The sequence below is a fragment of the Melospiza melodia genome, chromosome 11 (genome assembly GCF_035770615.1).
Source record: "Melospiza melodia melodia isolate bMelMel2 chromosome 11, bMelMel2.pri, whole genome shotgun sequence".
Taxonomy (NCBI): Eukaryota; Metazoa; Chordata; class Aves; order Passeriformes; family Passerellidae; genus Melospiza; species Melospiza melodia.
In genome coordinates this window covers 20,930,272-20,948,062 of record NC_086204.1, presented here as the reverse complement: position 1 = coordinate 20,948,062, position 17,791 = coordinate 20,930,272, and the positions used below count along the sequence as shown (strand labels likewise).

Here is a 17,791-nt window from a genome sequence, read left to right as displayed (position 1 = left end):
GGAGGGATGAAGGGAGCTAGCACTGAGAGGGCAAAGCATCCCTCCAGGCAGAGGTCAGCAGCAAACTGGGCATGCAGAAAGACAAGACCAGCAGGGCTGGGCAGGGAGCTGCAGGAGCAGTGAGGCCCTGCCAACCCCAGTGCCCTGCTGGCCTTTTTCATCACTGCCCTGGGTGTAGTGAAAGCACTGCCTTCCTACGGACCTCAGGCTGACAGCACAGCTTTGTGAAAGGCATCTAGCACATAAGGTCTGCACTTCCAAAACCTCCAAGCAACTCCCAGCTGCTCCTTTCAAGCCTGCCATGCATCACAGATTCCCTCTGCTTCCCACATAAGAAGGGGGCTGTAGACACACAGCCTCAAACGCTGGAGCAGCAAAAAGTTCCTCCTGTAAAAACTCAAAACAACAGACTAAGAAAGATGGCTTGTCAACAAAGTGACCAGTGCTAAGCCTGACTGCCACAGGAATTTCAGGCACTGAGGGAACAATACAAAGAATTAAAATCAATCTTCAAGTATTTCAGAAGTGAACAGCCCAGAGCTTTGCCTCTCTGAGGTTTCTACATTATGAAAGCACACAACTATCAGAGCAAGACAAAGAAGCAAAGCCTACTAAGTATCTCCATAACAAATCTGCAAGAGTCGTGGCATGCACTGTAGGCAAAAGGCAGGTTAGGCTGGGGTTTCTCAGTTTTCACTTTATGATGACCTAAAAAATATGAGAGTTTTTCCTATACAGATAAGACAACAGGCGATTACCTCACTCCTATGAGTAACACTTAATAAAGATTTGATTTGACCTCATTTTCACTGCACTGGAGAAAGGCATCTCAGTATCAGCAATAACACAACAGTTAACACCAGCACTCACTGGAATGCTTCTGCATCTGCCAACCCTAAATACCTTACAGTCAGCAAATGGGATGGTTTTATTGTTTTTAAATACACATAGACATGTATTTCTTAATTATACTTTAAACCAAGAACAAAGGTCGCACATATGCTCTTAGCAAGAGGCAGCTATCCAGCCACTATGTTCTGTAAACAACGCCCATCACTTCAACCATTACCAGGAGACCTTTAGACTTCGGCATCTCTTGGTGCTTTTCATATTGGAAAAACACCATTAAAACAGATTAAAACTGCTATTCCAGTCAGACTGCTTATATAAAGCTTGAAGAAAATGTGTACCTGCAATGCTCTCCTTCAAAACAAATGATAAAATCAACTGTTATTTCAGACTCCTAATCTTGGAAAAAATATTCTCTCTAATCAGAGACGACTAAATCTACTCTCTCCAATTAAAACTATATATTTATATAATCACAGAACAGTTTCAAGGATGCATTTTTAGGATGGATACACAGAAACCTCATATGTGTTCATACATGCTGAATTAAATAACTTTAATAAGAAAAGAGTGTACATAAAGTAGTTTTACAATTAACATCTGCTCTATCTCTTTTTTGTAAGATGACATTCAAGCCATATACATGTATCAGAGCCCTTTATCTCACAATGCCATTTTCCCCCAGAGCATTCATGTCTCACTTCAATAAAATATCAGCACGCACGGGCTTGAAAGTGGCTTTACCTGCAGCAGAGACAATTCCCAGACTATCAATTTGTAAAAGCATTGGAAAAGTAGTAAGAACAATATTGACAGATGGGCTCTCCCACACTTTTCTTGCAAAAGGCTCTGCTCTGGAGCCACCATCCCCACAAATTAGTCTTTGGAGAGTTAATAGGTAACCATCCATTTCAGTCTTTGAGACTTCAAAAAAGTGGGCAATGGGGTATTTTGGGTTCTGGGGTGGGTCTTGTTCTTGTTGTTTTCCCCATCCCCTTTCCCTAAAGTAAAATAAACTCTGAACCATGCTTTCAGGAAAAGGTAAACTTAGCCATAAGAGTAATTCACTTCTTTCTCTGGAACTTCAGTAACATTCAGGGTTTTTACTCAATATGTAAGATATCCAGAGCTCTGAAGATACAACCCATGGGCAATGCTCATCCACAATCAGCACCTCAGGTGTTTGCCAAGTCTGGAGACCACACCATCACCAAGCCTACACTTTTGGTTTAAATTACTTTCATCTCATTTGCATTCTCTCTTTATATCTGAAGGAACAGACATAGCTTTAGGTCTTCCTGCAAAAAGTTCCTGCTGTAGCACTACAGAATTAAGGACAAAAGAATACCAACTGAGTTCAACAGGACAGTATCTGTCCTACTTAAAATTCTCAGGAGGAAGCCAGGGGTGTACTCGGGGAATGGAGCTGTCCACTCCCACCTTATCTGTGGACTGTGGTTTTAACCTTGAGCCTATATTTAAATTGAGGGCTCATATTAAGCAGCAATGGGCATTCCCAACCTCAGGACATCAGTGTCCTCAGCAGCAGAAGGTACAGCACGTCTGTGTTCATTACCAGGTGTGCTTTAATTACTGCTATTACCAGCAGCCAGGGAAGGGCTGCAAGGCAGCTACTCTTCAAAGAGAAAAGGCAGAGCAGGGCAGCAGAGATTACCCCAGCAACTGTAAATACTTTGCCATCTGCAGAGTCACTGGAATTAACTAACAATTTTATAAATGCTCATTTATTCCCTGGCCACACCATGCACACAGGCACCTATGCTGACCATACTGCTATGGAATCCTCAGCATCTGCACACCTGCCTGATCCATGGGCCACACAAAGTAAATACAAAGAAATGTAAGCGGAGGCACACTCATGGGTGGAGCAAAGGCTCGTCTATACATAAAAACAAACACTACTTCAACCAACTGTTATTTTCATCCGTATGTAAACAGAATCACATAGAGAAAGTAAATCTTGCTTGCTCTTGCTCCAAGACTACAAGAAGAGAATTATGTAGTATGGAAAAGGAAAGTGAATTTCTTAAGAGCCGAGCTGAAAATCCAAGCCCTGGACAGAAGCTGGGCTGAAGCACACTGGAGTGCAAGACACCCAGCCACAGAAAGGGCTCCCGCAGAGACAATGATTTCCAATCAATTAGGCCATTGTATAGTGGATACAGCTGCTCTGATGCCAGGAAGCAGTAGAGGGCTTGGAATCAACACCAGATCTCTATGCAGTGCTAGGGACTGCACTGAAAATACACATGGCTTTGAAGAAAAAAAAGAGAAATTCTACAGTACGGTACCAAGATCAACAAATTAAGTGGGAAAAGGTCAGGGTGATGCAGCATTTTGGAAAAAAATCCCACTTTAGGCTCCATCCTGGGCATGGACCAAAAGGCAGTAATGCCAAGTGCTGTCTGCCAGGCCAGGAGATGCAAGAAGACCCTTCCCTACCCCCCGTGCATGGGGGCAGCAGGAACCTGCAGCCAGCAGGGGCTGGGGAAGAAGGTGCCATGGCCAGGGCAGCTCCAGGGACATCCAGAGGGGTGAGAGCTCCTGGACCCTTAAGGGAAGCATTGCTTTTGCTGCCAAAATTAGCACATGTTAGAAAACTGAGATTCAGAGACTCTCTCCTGTTTCTCAGCAGGGATCAGGGATTTTTCTCTTCACTGGACACATGACTTGCTCTGATCTGACTCAGCTTTTGGAAGACAGTAAAAAGCCCTGACTTCCAAACAAGTAAGTTTAACAGATCTTCTGTGCTTCAAAGCAGGTGGGTTAAACTACAAAGAATTATTCATTCTCCATAGTTACTGGCCACTGCCATTCCTTTAACAGCGGGATACCCATCTAACACACACAGACATCAATATACATTAATTTAATCCACAGGTCCCTCTGCCCCTGGATAAAAGACCAACTTTAACCCTATGCTACTGCTGGAAGGACAAGAAAAGCTCTGGAGGAGCAATGGAAAGAACTTGTTTCTCTACCTGGAGGTACCCATAATTAGGAAGTGATGGATGTCGCTTGTAAAAGTGAGTGATGTTTTTCAGGAGGTCTCTCATCTGTAACTGCACTGTTTTCAGATAAAATAACCCTTTCTGTCAGGCAGTGTCAGGGATGTCTACAGCTGATCAGTCACTGCTATCCAGAAAAAAATATGACATTTTTGTCATACCATCTGTAGTGTACATTGTATCAGCCCTTCTTCATAGTGCGTCTCATCAGTCAGGGTCTCCACCCTGGCAACATTAATAATTGGTGCTCCTGAGATAAACAGATAAACGGAAATTTTCAAAAACTTGAATCCCATTGCACGTGTTACAGAACTCCTTTTGAACAAAACACCTTTTACAAGAGCATAAAATCATATTTGCCATCTGGAGCTAATGACTATCAAGTAAAACTCAGGAGGAAGACCTGCTCACCACTCCTGCATGCTGGCCTACAAAGCAGAACCACCACAAGTAATAGCTTGGAAGGAAGTCAACAAGATAAGCAGGATCATTTCCAACTCGGATACCATAAAATTTCACACTGTAACAACTTCATTTACAAGACTTTGACAAACATTAAACAAGGAGAACAAATATCTAACACAATTAACCGAGATTACACATATGGCCTAAAGTCTCTGTGCCACTGTGCAAGTGCCAGGAGAGACCGTCCCAACAGGGAAAATGGGGCAGCTCTGTAGCTACGTGACCCTACAGACTTTCTCAGTATCACAGAAATAAATCCTGGACTGCCACAGCTCTGAACAAAGTGGCCTTGTCAGCTTTACAGCACCGCTTCAAAATCCAAACAAAACCCCATCAACATGATTAAGGAAATGGGATAGATGAGCTACACAGACCCTAAGTCTTTGGGAATTCTTTGTGTGATCCTTGTCAAGCAGCCTGTCAAGTTATGTTTTTAACTGATTCAATCAGACCTTGAGAGAAAACTTAAGTGTCAATTTCTCAATATTCTAATAATTGCATAGAATTCTTACTAAGGTTCATGCAACAAATGACCATTCTGATAACAACACACTTTCTTTTCTACAGGTCACCTTACAAAATTAAGAGGGAGGCTGAGAGTTAACGTTTCATTACCTAAAAAACCATTCTTGATCTTTAAACACAGCCAGTGTATATTAATATTTAACCACTGCATGCTAGAGATTACATATCACTATTACAAGCTCATAGCTGTTACTTTTGCAAAACACTAAGAAAAAAATAGATGCTGATGTCACTGATCACATGTTTTCTATTTACTGTGATGGGAAATAATCAGCTTCTCTGATTAGGCACATGTTTATTATATTATAAGGCAACAACTTCCTTCAAGCACCCAATCCAATCCACGTGCTTGACACAAACGTTTCTTAAAGGCTGGAAGGAATTTAAACACCTGTGCCCTAGAAAATACACTGGTGCTTCTAACAAAGAAAATGCTGAAGTATAGAAGAAATTTAAACATTTGATTACATTGTTTCCTCTTGACATCTGATTGACAAAACAAACATTTTTACATTATTAAGAGACACTAAGGGAAGCAATCCCAGTAGTATCTGGCCCTTCTGAACCGCTGGTTACCCGGAGAAGCGCTACCTGAGACACTATATCATTCAAAAATTTCCTTCTCTAAAGGAGGAAGGAAATAGCTTATTAAAACTCTGAATAAAGCAAGTCGGAAAGGACCTCGGCATGTCCAAACCCATGCTCAAAACAGGAGCAACTCTCAAGTCAGACTGTACTGTCCAGAGCCTTGCCCAGCTTATTTCTGAATACATTCTAAAATGGAAGCACTATGAGCTCTCTGGACTCCTGCTCAGTGCTCATTCACACTGAAGCTGAGCTGCAGAACTTTCCTTGCTGCACCCCATGCACTTTCCCTCTTTTCCTTTCTGGGCTCCCTCTGGATAACCTGGATACTGCCATCACCCCATCCACCTGCCCGGGGTGGGGGACCATGCTCAGACCCTCCCTCCCCCACGCCTGGGCGGCACTGCTCCCCTGGACCCCACTCACACATCTCCTGCTCAGTCCCCAGCCACCCACTGTCTTCTGCCTGATTCACCTGGTTCTGGCACCTTGCTTGACTTGCCTTCCTCATTCTTGTGACCAGCAGTGGGATTCAAGCTTCCTCATGAACTAGGGCCACCTCTTGTCCATCCCTTGGCTGAGATGGCAGCTGACCACTTGGTCTCCTCACCCACTTCTCATCCCAGTCCTCAGCCTGGAGCCAGCCCACACTCCCTGATGCACCATCCTTGCAGCTGGACACAGCACCACAGCTGGGGCCTCAGCAGCACCTTTACCTTTAATTACAGTCCTGGGCATCCACTCCAGACACAGCCTGTCCTTCCTGCAGCTGTCAGCTTGTGCACAGGTGGTGATCCAGTGCCTGTCCCAAAGCAGTCTTCCTGTGCTGTGCAGCCCTGCCACGTCCTCACCACTTTGTATTTCCTCATTTCAACTCATTAAGTTGTAAGCTGCAGATTTCCACATGCCTTTTCAATCTACCATAGCCATTTAACTGTGAACTATGCTTCGCCGTGCTTGAGCACCTCTCAGTCTGGACTTACTTGCAGATTTAGTTAGTATTCCCTTGTCCACACCAGCAAAGAGAACAGCAAATAAAGCTCAGCCCAAGACAAACATGGGTGTATTCACATGCCTCATGCCATCTCCCTTCTTCCCCTCATTTTCATGGTCAATTATGGGTAACTACACTTTAAACATGGTCCTTATACAATTATTTGTTTATCATATTATTAGATACATATATTTCCTTATTCCAGAGAAATGGCACGAAGTTTTATCAGAAACTACTGAAGTCAAGCTAACATCGCAGGACTCAGGTACTGATATCCCTGAGTCCTTATTTTCTTATCCTCCAGATTCCTAGAAACTGATTAAAAATTTTGTTCTAATTCTCTAAGCACTGCAGTTAGACTAACTAGTCTGTAATTCCCTGGATCTCCCTTTTTCAAACTGAGGTAATGCCATTGCCCTTTTCAGTCCTTCAGGACCTCTCCTAGCCTTCCCAATTTCTAAAAGATAATTGTAAATGGTTCAAAGGTTGCTTGGCTAGTTGCTGATGTACCCTAGGGCAAATTTCATCAGGCTCTGCCTATTTGAATACACCTATCTTATCTCCTTTTTCTGATCTCTCCTTTTTCTACTCTGCACTTTACTCCTATCACCTTGTTTAAATTAATTTAATGTGAAGACACACTCAAGCAATACAATAACTACATTATATCCATTTAATATTTTATCTTTCAGCTAAAACATTAGTAAAAAAATACCAACTCCACATTCATGTACTGTAACTATGGCCTTTTGGAGATACAGAAGAACATTTAGGAAGATTGGTCTGAGCTGGACTGAAGATTGCAAATGGTTTAGAGCAATCCTCAAGCTGGGGTGTCTGAAGGGAAAACACTAAGAAATGTCAATAAACTCTTTGTCTATGCAGGAAGATTTAAAGAGAAATTTTAACTGCATTTTAGAAAGGACTCTATCAATTACTAAGTCAGCCTGGTTTGGTTTTATAAGTTAAAAGAAAGAAAAATAATCCAATACTTCCCCAGTAGATAAAACATTTGATAATCAAATGCACAATTTCCTGCTGCTTGCCCAAGTTATCCAGCACTGATCATTGCCAGGGGTATGTACTGAACAGACTGACCACTGGTCCAAGCCAGCACAGCAAGTCCCACTCCTCCATGAACACAGAGAGGTATCTTGAAGCACATTCAATTTTGATGCATCCATCCACCTGTTCTAGCCATAATTCACCTTTCATCAGCTGCAAATTACCATCCTCATGGCTGAGACGTGGCAAGACATTATGGGATCACTGCTAGTCTGCTTCTATGCAAAGCAAAACAGACAGCCTTAGATCATCCTCTGTGATTTCTATTTTGTTTTTCAGCAAAATGAACTAGACATGGTTGCGTGCACATTTCAGCTGAAGCACAGTTACTTCTTAAACTGCTTCATTTCCATCCTCAAAGACACATCAAGGTTCTGTTCTGTGATCCCCTAGGCAGAAGATGCAATGTTAATGGAGATTCTGGCTGTCACTTTTAAAAGCAGTTAGTGATTTGAATGCCTCAATTTCTTGCGTACCCAACTTAAAATATTTTACAAGGTCCAATTTTCAAGAAATTGAAAAATTTCTGGACTCAAAAACTGCTGGGCAGAGGTTCCCACCCCACTTGGTGTTTAAATCCAGAACCCATTTTACCTGGTATTTCTACAGAAAATCCTTTTACAAAACGAAAGCCCTAGTACCAGTCAAAAGAAGGGGGAAAATAATTTTCTTTTGCCAGCTGCGATGAAAATGCAACAAATCCATGCATTCTTCCAGTTACACAAAATACAGCAGCCTACCCTTGAATATGAATCCGTGAGTATTTTCTTCCAGAGTGATGCACTGAAAACCTTCTCTCACAAAATACTATAATCAGCTTTCAGTGAAACCTACTTTACTGGACATAATATAAAGCTTGATTTCCAACACTGTCAGGACAGAGAACCCACCCCATATTTCCAATTCATATATTGCTGGTACTTGTTCCTACTGCAAATGCCACCATCAGTAATCCCTGTCTTGCTGCCTGCCTCCCCTGAAAAACAGATTATAATTAGCAGAATCCCTGGATCTCATCCCTGAGTTAATATGAATAAAAACAAGGTACAAATAGAGAGAACAGTCAGAACAGTAAAATACTGGTAGTCTCTGCTGCTGTTCCTTATTCCACTAGTGGAAAAATTCAGACTCTATTTTAGTCAGAGGAGCTTGGTGTCATGCAATTGTTCAGTCACAGCTCAGCAAACCTCATTATTTCAGGTCTCTTTAGAAATCCCGAGTTCTGCCCAGAGTAGGCTGGGATGTGTACCCGCCTGCTGTGCACTGTGCCCCAGGAATGGCACAGCTGGCGCTCGTGCCCAGCACAGCCCTGGGAGCTGGCACAGGCACCGGGAACCCCAGCACAGTCACAACTCCCTGCTTTTGAATCCATCTCCCCGCTGGGCTCTGCTTCAAACCCACAGTTTAACCAATGCTGGCGGGTTTCAGCCAAGCCTATGCTGATAGTAGACAGAACGAAACCAAGTTAATTAGAGTTAAATGTAGCCTCAAAGGAGATCTCAGCACCAAAACTCCTTATGCACATTAACTTATATAGCATGTATTTTTAATGAGTTCAGCACTTGTCTCGAGTTTAGGAAACACACACATGGGGTGGCAGCTATTCAAAGCCGTTGCGCCAGAGCGTGAGCAAGTGCTGACTCTGCAAGATGACAAGGTTATGTTGCCAGTTATGGAGATTCTACCTTTATTGCACAACCCTCAGATACCTAAATTTAAATTAAACAGGTGAAGTGACAACACAAAAAGCCACCTACCAATATACTCATAGTAAAATACAAAAAGGAAATGAAAAAGACCAGAGGGCTAAACCTCATGCTCAATTCTGCAAATATGGTTAAATCTTGTAACATCCCCAGCATCTCCTGAGCCTTTTTTTCATAAATAAACGTCTGAAAATATGTATCCCTGTAGACAGCTAAAGCAAACACTTTCAAAGCAGAAGGGAATTTTACAAGTGCAAATTTGGAGCTTTAAACCCCACCCTTCCATCTCCACATGCATTCTCCAACACTCATATGAAGCCAGGTATAAGGCCAGTAGTTGCACCCTTTGCATTGTAATACATTAAAGCAATCTACTTATTTGTGAGATAAAACAACTTGCAAAGACTGTTAAGTCCAAAAAATACATAGTCATATATAAATAAGGCTGAATTATGCCAACAAATTCTGTCAATGCCCTTTTGAGCCTATCATTTAAGTATAGCCAGAAACCCTGTTCACTGGATTATGATGAAAAGTAAGGAGTAACTCACTGTTTTGCATTAATTATAAGTATGTTCTGGCCAATATGGCATTAACACACAATTAAATCACTTTGATTAAATCACTACTTTCTGTAGAAATATGTAACCTCTATTACAGAAAATAATCCTTCAATTAGAATATGGTATCGTACCACATTTTCCAAAATGTAAATAAACTAAAGAATAAAACTGTTCTAAGTATTGTAAGAGGACAATGTGACCCAATGACGACATTTTTACTTTCAATTAAGAATTGAAAGTAAATTTCAAATAAGAATGAAAAAGACTGATCATGTAGAAGGCTCAGTTTCAACTGCAACTCCAGGGGTAATGCTGTTTGTATAAAAAACCCCCTAACCATGATCACATAGATATTACAGTATCTCCCTAGCAACAGCCAGTTCAAATGAAAAATCTAAACTTTGTTTTTCTTTTAATCTTTTCAGGAATTACTCACTTTAATAAATTCCTTAACTTCACTACTGTAACATTCAAATGGATAGGTATTTTTGTATATCCCTGAAAACGCAACCACACGACAATTTTAGTTTAAATGAATGACAAAATACTGCTTCAGGACAGAGTGCCGTCTCTAAACTCCTGAAAACTTAATCTGTATTCTGCTAATCTAGGCTACAGTTTATCTTCAGGGGTTCTCCTGTAACATCATTCCTCAATGCTTTGGATTCAGCCTGATTCGATTGAAAAGGCTTCCTTTTCTTTTTTCTCCCATTCATCCACTTTGTTCCCAGGCTCTCTGTCCCCTCTCCCCAAATCATTATTAAGGAAATTATTTTAAAAGAAAACCCTACAGATAAACCATGACCTAGAACAGGGAGATTCTGCCCAATTTATGTTCCAGAAAGTTGATTTACCTTAAACGATATTATTGAATGCCATTCAAACTGTACTTTCAGCCACATTTTCATTGACTGAGTCTGTCATTTTTTCTTTCCTAAAACCTGAGTTTACTTTAAGAATGACAGAAGACCTTCTCAGGGTCAGCTGAAAGCATTCATAACTGCACACACCAGGAAAGAAGTGCTATAAAACTGAGAAGCCCTCAAGGACAGCTGTTTTGCTGAGGAGTTGCATGGCCAAGCTGCCACCTAGGCTCCCGTGTAATGTCACTTCTCCTGGTTCAGTTCTGTCACCACACAGTGCCCTCCCAGGGGGGTGGCCATCTCCAAACTAAGCTCCAGAATGCTTCCAAACACAATACAAAACAAAATGCAGATGATTAATTAGGAAATGCGAACTTGACAGATGCTACCATACTTCAGACACTGTCCAGGTCTGCAGCTCGCCAAGCCTGCCCATCTCTGGGATACGCTCAGCCCTGCTGCCCCTGGCTTCACGCTGACAGCTCCATGGGTCAGGTGAGCCTGCAAGGAACTGGTGGGCAACAGGGAGTCTGAGCTGTCTGCACCTCTGCATCCTCAGCACTGTTCGTGGCACATCTCTGAGCTAAGGGAGAAGGGGGTCCAGTATTCAAACTCTGCTCTTCAGTGGGCACAGAGCCCAGAGCCTTCCTGCTCACCTCCTGCCTGCACCCAAATGCAATCACACCAACCAGGACTCACCTCTGAGGAAAACCAAGCATGCCATACACCACAGCAACACACCCTTCCTGCCCTGCTGCTGTGAAACACAAGGTTTCTGAAAGCAGCCCTCCCATTGTGCTGTCTCTGTGTAACCTGTCAGGCAGCACCATCTCCAACTGCACCTGCCCAGCCCAGCCTAGCACCAGGTGCTGGCAGGATCTCCTCCACAAGGCTCTGAGCCCAAAGGCCCTGGAGCAGCTTCTCCCCACCCCAGGACCACATCAGGAGTGCTTTAAAGCACACACGCACAGACATTCCTACCATTTGTGCTTCCATCTCCACTTAGGCAGCAACACCAGTTCTGATGCTAGAGAAGTCTTGCTTGTTTCAAGCATCAGCATCTTAGCTAATGAATTTTTGCTACTCTTCTACACTCAACAAATACTAGGCTGAGTGACATATAGGCTAATTGACTGTTAAGGTCACTGGCCAGCTCTTTAATTTTATTTAGTACACTTTGAGACAGTTCATGAGTCATTAGGGCCTTATTCTTGGGGACACAAGGACATGTAATACAGGCTAATAAAGAGCATAAATGTGATCTAGCACGTATATTTTACAGATTGTGAAATTAGAAAGATAGCATTAAATATTTCTTTGCAATGTTTGTTATATTTTTAATAACTGATGATTTTAACAAACATAAAAATATTTGTCAGAGTCTGCTGGTGTATTTCTAACTTGTAACACTGCTGTAACTCTAAGAAAATTCTTTGAGTAGTAAAAGTCACATTTTAAATACCATCTTGAAGAGAAAAAAAGGCTCAAGGGAGACCAAACTTAAAAATTCCTTACTTAAAAGGGGGAAAAGAGACATTTTTCAATCTCTTATTCATGATATTTGATTTTATGATCTAAATTGTAATTCAGAGCACACATGTGTCAGGAACTTTGCAATACTTTTGAAAGGGATCAGCATCGCTAATCAGACACTGAAATCCAATTTCTGGGAGCTCAAACTTGCACATTTTAGCTGGCTTGGAAAGATCTTTGAAAAATAAAGTTAAACAGTAATTATACATAAGTGTGCTTGAGAAACTTTACACCTGTCTTGACATGAATCAGATCTTTGCATGGATGATGAAATTCTTGGCATTGCTTTAGGTGATTGGGATGGCATTAGCTTAGGCAAGGTAAGAATTCAACAGCCACAAGCCTAGACAGGTAGGATAAAGGAGTTACTGACTCAAAAAGGCACAGCAGCTTATCTGTGGAAGTCTAAACATGCTAATCATTTAACATAAACAGATCTGCTGATATTTATAGAAAGGAATTTCAACTCATAAGTAACAATGTTAAAAAAAGGACACCAGTATCCCTAATCATATTTTCCACAGGTCCTCCCAGCCCCTTGCAGATTATTGCTACTAAAACTCAGACAAGGGAAGGGAAAAGAAAAAAAAACAAAGTAAAAAGAGGAAGAAAGAAAAAGAGCCAGAGATAGGTAGCTGGGTATGGGACCAGGACAACAATGAACTTGTTGGCAATCAGGGTTTAACTGCTGGCTATGCTACAAGACTCCTGCAACCTTTGTCTCCCTCTGCCTCAGTTCCCAGTCTGTAAAACCAAGTGATAATATTTCCTTACCTCACAGGAACGTTCTCAGAATAAATCCATAAATGCCTGGAAGACACTGAGACACCACTGTGACAGAGGCCATAAAAATACCTAGGGGAAAAGCAAGCAACATAAGAATAAGTGTCAGAAGTGACCAAAACTGCAGAGACATTCACAGATTAAAGGTACAGCAAAAATTAAAACTTTGCTTAATGACATGAATTCTTCACCCTGGAGAAGAAGCAGTTCAGTTCAGCACAGATTCCCATACAGCACTTCAAAATCCATGACAGCAAGGGACAATTCCCCCTTTCTCCTTGCACATGACACAATCATGATAATCCACCACCAGATGCAAGCAGGAAAGATGTTTACACATCATTAGCTTAGCCCTCCACAGCAGGTATCACATCCAAGAACCCCAGTCACAGCAACAGAGCCCCACATACTGACAGTGCTCTTCCTCAGCCTCCACATCCAATTCTAACTGCAGAGCTGAGCTCCTCCAGTAGTTAAACTTTCAGCCTAACACTTATTCCTGAACAGCTTTTATCCATTTGTTTTCATGCCAACATTGATCCAGCAGCTTACACAGCTTTTCCCTATCCCTGACATTTATTTCCCTGACAATAAAAAATGAATTACACCACCTCCCTGTCAGGGCTCATTTTCCCACCCAAATCAAGCAAGTTCTTATCACCCCACATCAGCACCTTCTGCCCAACCCCATCCTTGTGGCCCACTGTCACCTTGCAACTGCCCCAACATGTGTTTCTCCAGCATTTTCAGCTGGGAACCCTCTCCATCCCAACCAGTGCAGAGCAGAAGCTTCTCTCCTAATGCCTTATGAGGTTATGACCTGGCGTGGCATCACCAAGGAGCTGTGTCCCACTTCGACTGCTCTGGGTCTCAAGGTCTTTCTCAAAGACACCCTGACCTTGCACAGCACTGACCATGGCTCCTACCTGTCTCACCTCTGAGCCCTCAGGACACTGCTCTGTGGTGCCAGGGACATCACAGGGATCCTGCATGGTCTTAAAACCTAAATCCCATCTTCAGCGTCAGCTCAACCCACAGCTGATGGCTTGAGCTCAACTCCAGTGCTAAGCATATTTTAACATGAGCCAAATGACTACAGCCCTCAGAAGGATAAGTGATTCAAAATTATGCAAATGCACAGAATACATTATTTAGTCTTTATCATTTACAAAGTACGCATTTTGTAAACAGTTTCAGCCCTCTTATGGAGAGTGTGATGGTGCCCCGAAATTTGGATGTCTGAGGTTGCTGCATCATGCACTGATCGTCAGTCCTGGTGGGAGAGGGGTTGCTCCAATTCTGAGGTGGACATGAGGCTTGAAAAGCCTGCCTGCTCAGTGTCCCCTGTGCTCAGAAACACCTCCACCTGCCCCTTCATACACACAACCCCTTGGAGATCCTCTCTCATCCCCCTCAACAACTCAGCCGACCAGGACAACAAAAATACCCCCATTTTTTTCCATTTCTGAGAGGAGAGGGCAGTTCCTTTCCTCCTGGCACTTTGTGTGGAACCAGCTCAGGCGCTGCTCGGACAAGCACTGGAGCTGGCAGGAGGGGAACAGCAACCTCCCCCTCTTGCTGGCAGTTTGCCCCCAGATCAGACTGGGATGTATTGGAAACCTCAGCCCAGGGAACCAGAATACATTCACCTTACCAAGGACTCGGATCCATTTAAAACTGTGCTCTAATAACCTTCACAAATAAATATATTATGCAATTTATGTTATGCAGCATTGACTTCAATGACTCTGTAGCAGTGCTTACACTACTATATTTACTTCTGGCACACACTGGCAGCCTTCACTGTAATTATTCTGAGCGTGCTCCTGTTCTAAACCCGGAGGTCTTACCCTGCCAATATCTATGCACAATGCTCCTCAGTATGTTTTCCGTAACTTTGACCACACTGTCCTTCTTTCTTCTATTCCTGCAAACTCCTTTATCTAGAACATGTCATGAGTTTTCCTCCTTTCATAATTTTATACCCCAGCATCTCTCCCTCAGTATCAGATCACCAGCTTCCACCTTCAGCTGTCTCACAGTGCTGATCTCCATCCCTCAGGAGAGAATTTTAGACAAACACCCTGGCACCTCCTGCCAGGCTCCCTGAAATTTGAAGAAAGCCCTCTTTTAGGCATGTACACACCCACCTTGATGCCCATGGCACAGACCAGCATACTAAATAAACAGAAAAGAGATGGTACAGATTTTTTTTTTCTCCCTTCTCCCCAGACTAACAGGATGATCATTTCAGTACTGGCTCTTTCCACTCACTTTATCAGCCTTTGCTGCAGGAATGGCAGTTGCATCTGAGTGGAATCCATCCAGCAGGAAGTGGTTTGTTAATTCCCAGGACACATTGCATGCAGAGAAGGATACTTAAGCTACTTAAAAAGCAACCCTTTATTAAATGCATAAAAATGCTTGAAATTTCTGTAAGCCAACACTTTAAATTAATGACTTCATTTAAATATATCAGTCTCTGCTGCTAATTGTTACATTGCTTTTTATCCATTCTTTTAAATGTACTCCTTGGAAACCCCATAGAATTTGCTATAGTTCTAACACACAGAGTCATTCATGGTACACATTCATGTATTTCACTAGAAACTTCTTTCTCCCAAAAGCTTAAGTAGCTTTTTGCATGTGTGTAACAGGGGTAGCTCAAGTCAACTATTCTCAGCTCCACCACAGTGACATTACTGCTAGAATAGGAAGTGGAAACATGTCACTTAAATAAAAAAAAAAAAAAAACAACCAAAACAAAACAAAAAAAAACCCAACCAAAAAAACCCCAAACAACCTATTCTACATTGAAAATATTAACATGGAGCAAAGAATTTTAAGATTAAGAGGTCAGAAAACAATCTCTGTCATATTAAGCAGTGTTTAATAAGCAATTGAGGATTCCTGGAAATCCCTGCCACAAGTGGATCTGTGCACACCGAAGTGATCATTTCTGCTCTGAATTTCTTTGTGTCTATTCATCTGACAGATGTATTCAAAATTTTACACTGATTCAGTTTTGGATGTCTTAACTGACTTTATAAAGGAGATGTTCTGCTTATACAGGGAAGGGGTATATAAATATTAGGTACTTGATGCTGAGGATTAAACAGGAACAAAAAAACTTAATCAGCAGTGACAAAAGTGGTGATGGCAGCTCAGTGAAGACAGCCTCCTCTGTGCAGCACGCTGCAGTCTCTATCTGCTAATTTAGGCTGCTGGAGGCCTTGAGTGACGAGAGAGAGACCACACCAACAGGATTTCAGCACAGTGAATTACATACAGCTTCTCCACTCCCACAAGTTAAACTCAAGGCCGTCAGGAGCAGTGGGGAGGCTGCCAAGAGTAAGTGCCATGCTGCACGTCCCCTGCAGCACCCCGAACAAGAGCCCAGCACCTCCTGCTGCACCTGGACACCTCTGCGGCTGCAAACATGAGCACTACCTCCATGGGTTTTGCCAGTTTCCAAGTGCCAAGCCAGGAATATTTTCTGGAACTCTTCAAGGCAGAGTTTTCAATCTATGAGACAGTGTTTACTGAACAGACAGCACCAGCAAGGATGAGTTTTCTACCAACAACAGCGCAGCACCGACAACAGTGAGGAATTCCTCATCTCTTGGTGAGCTCCCATGCTGGCTGACGCTGCAAGAGGCACTGCAAGGGGCCAAGAGAAGCCACAACTTATCACAAGAAAATGGCAAATTGTGAAAAAACTGTATCACAAGGTTACCTGCCTAGGCACAGCTTCAACAGAGCACCATAAATACCTCAGTCTAGCAGTGACAGAGGTTAAAAACCTATTATCTTTCCCATATGACAGTCTGAACGCAGGTTCAATAGAACACCCCGCCTCACCAAGCTACAAAGTAGATTCTGCTTTTTCAGTTCAACAAATACAAACCACAGGGAGCTTTTTAAATGAAAGCATTACGAAGATTACATTAGGCAAGTCTGATCTACTGCAAAACACTCACACACAACATTAAGAGATAGAACAACCTTTAACACCTGCTTTCTCTTCAAACATAGCACTACCTCTGTGCATGGTTTGGCTCTTAATGGTATGAATTCTCAAGCTAATTTGTATGGCTTACTCCACCAGCAAAGAATACTTCAAGTGTTTGGGATCTAGTTCCACTAAGACTGAACTGGTGAGAGTATTCTGTTAAGAGTGTGTATTCCACAGTGCTGCTCAGCCAGCTGCTGCCCTGTGGGATGGATCCACAAACAGAGAATATTTTCACCCTAGCGTGAAATAATGTGACACAAGAGGAGGTGCAGCAGCTGGAAAAGCATTGCATGATCCAAGTAGTGTTGAAAGTCATCATCATAAATATTCACAAGCAGACAGAATTGTTTTCTTACTAACAGCACATTGTTATTCACAAATATTAATTAGTTTCTAAATACCACCTGTTACTCAGCCCTCCCTTGGCCATGTGACATGGGCTCCATGGCTGGCTTGCAGACTGTCCACACTGCTCAGAGATTTAATGATGTTTCAACTTCCAGAGCTCACTCAGCTACTGGGAGGAGAGGAAGGCAATAATTACCTACTTGTGTCTTTCTCTGCTGACCTCCCTGGCAGATGAAAAGAGCAGCTTTAACGGCCTCTGACGAGAGGCTGGTCCAGTCCTCCTTAGACGGGAAGGATGACAACTGCACTAGTAGGTCTTTGGCTTGGAGAATGATTTTAAAGATCCAAACTTCAAAGATCTCAGTGAGGGGAGAGCTCAATCTCCAAACTTCTCCCCAATGGAGGGAAGGAAGCTGCTAATGCAACCACTCGCATTTCCAGCGATCACTCGCACTTCAGACAGAGCTG

The 17,791-nt window shown here is 42.6% G+C and overlaps 1 protein-coding gene across 16 annotated transcripts in view; it reads right to left on the bottom strand.

Annotated features, from left to right (window-relative positions):
- The window catches only part of PTPRF (protein tyrosine phosphatase receptor type F), a 373,817-nt gene that overhangs the window by 272,055 nt on the left and 83,971 nt on the right, over positions 1 to 17,791 (bottom strand). For 15 of the 16 annotated variants that reach the window (XM_063165913.1, XM_063165910.1, XM_063165916.1 and 12 more), the window contains exon 2: positions 12,952 to 13,032. The gene's annotated coding sequence lies outside the window, so the exon portion shown is untranslated. Of the gene's footprint in view, positions 1 to 6,169; positions 6,477 to 12,951; positions 13,033 to 17,791 lie in introns of those variants that run through there. The other variant, XM_063165911.1, reaches the window with a different exon arrangement.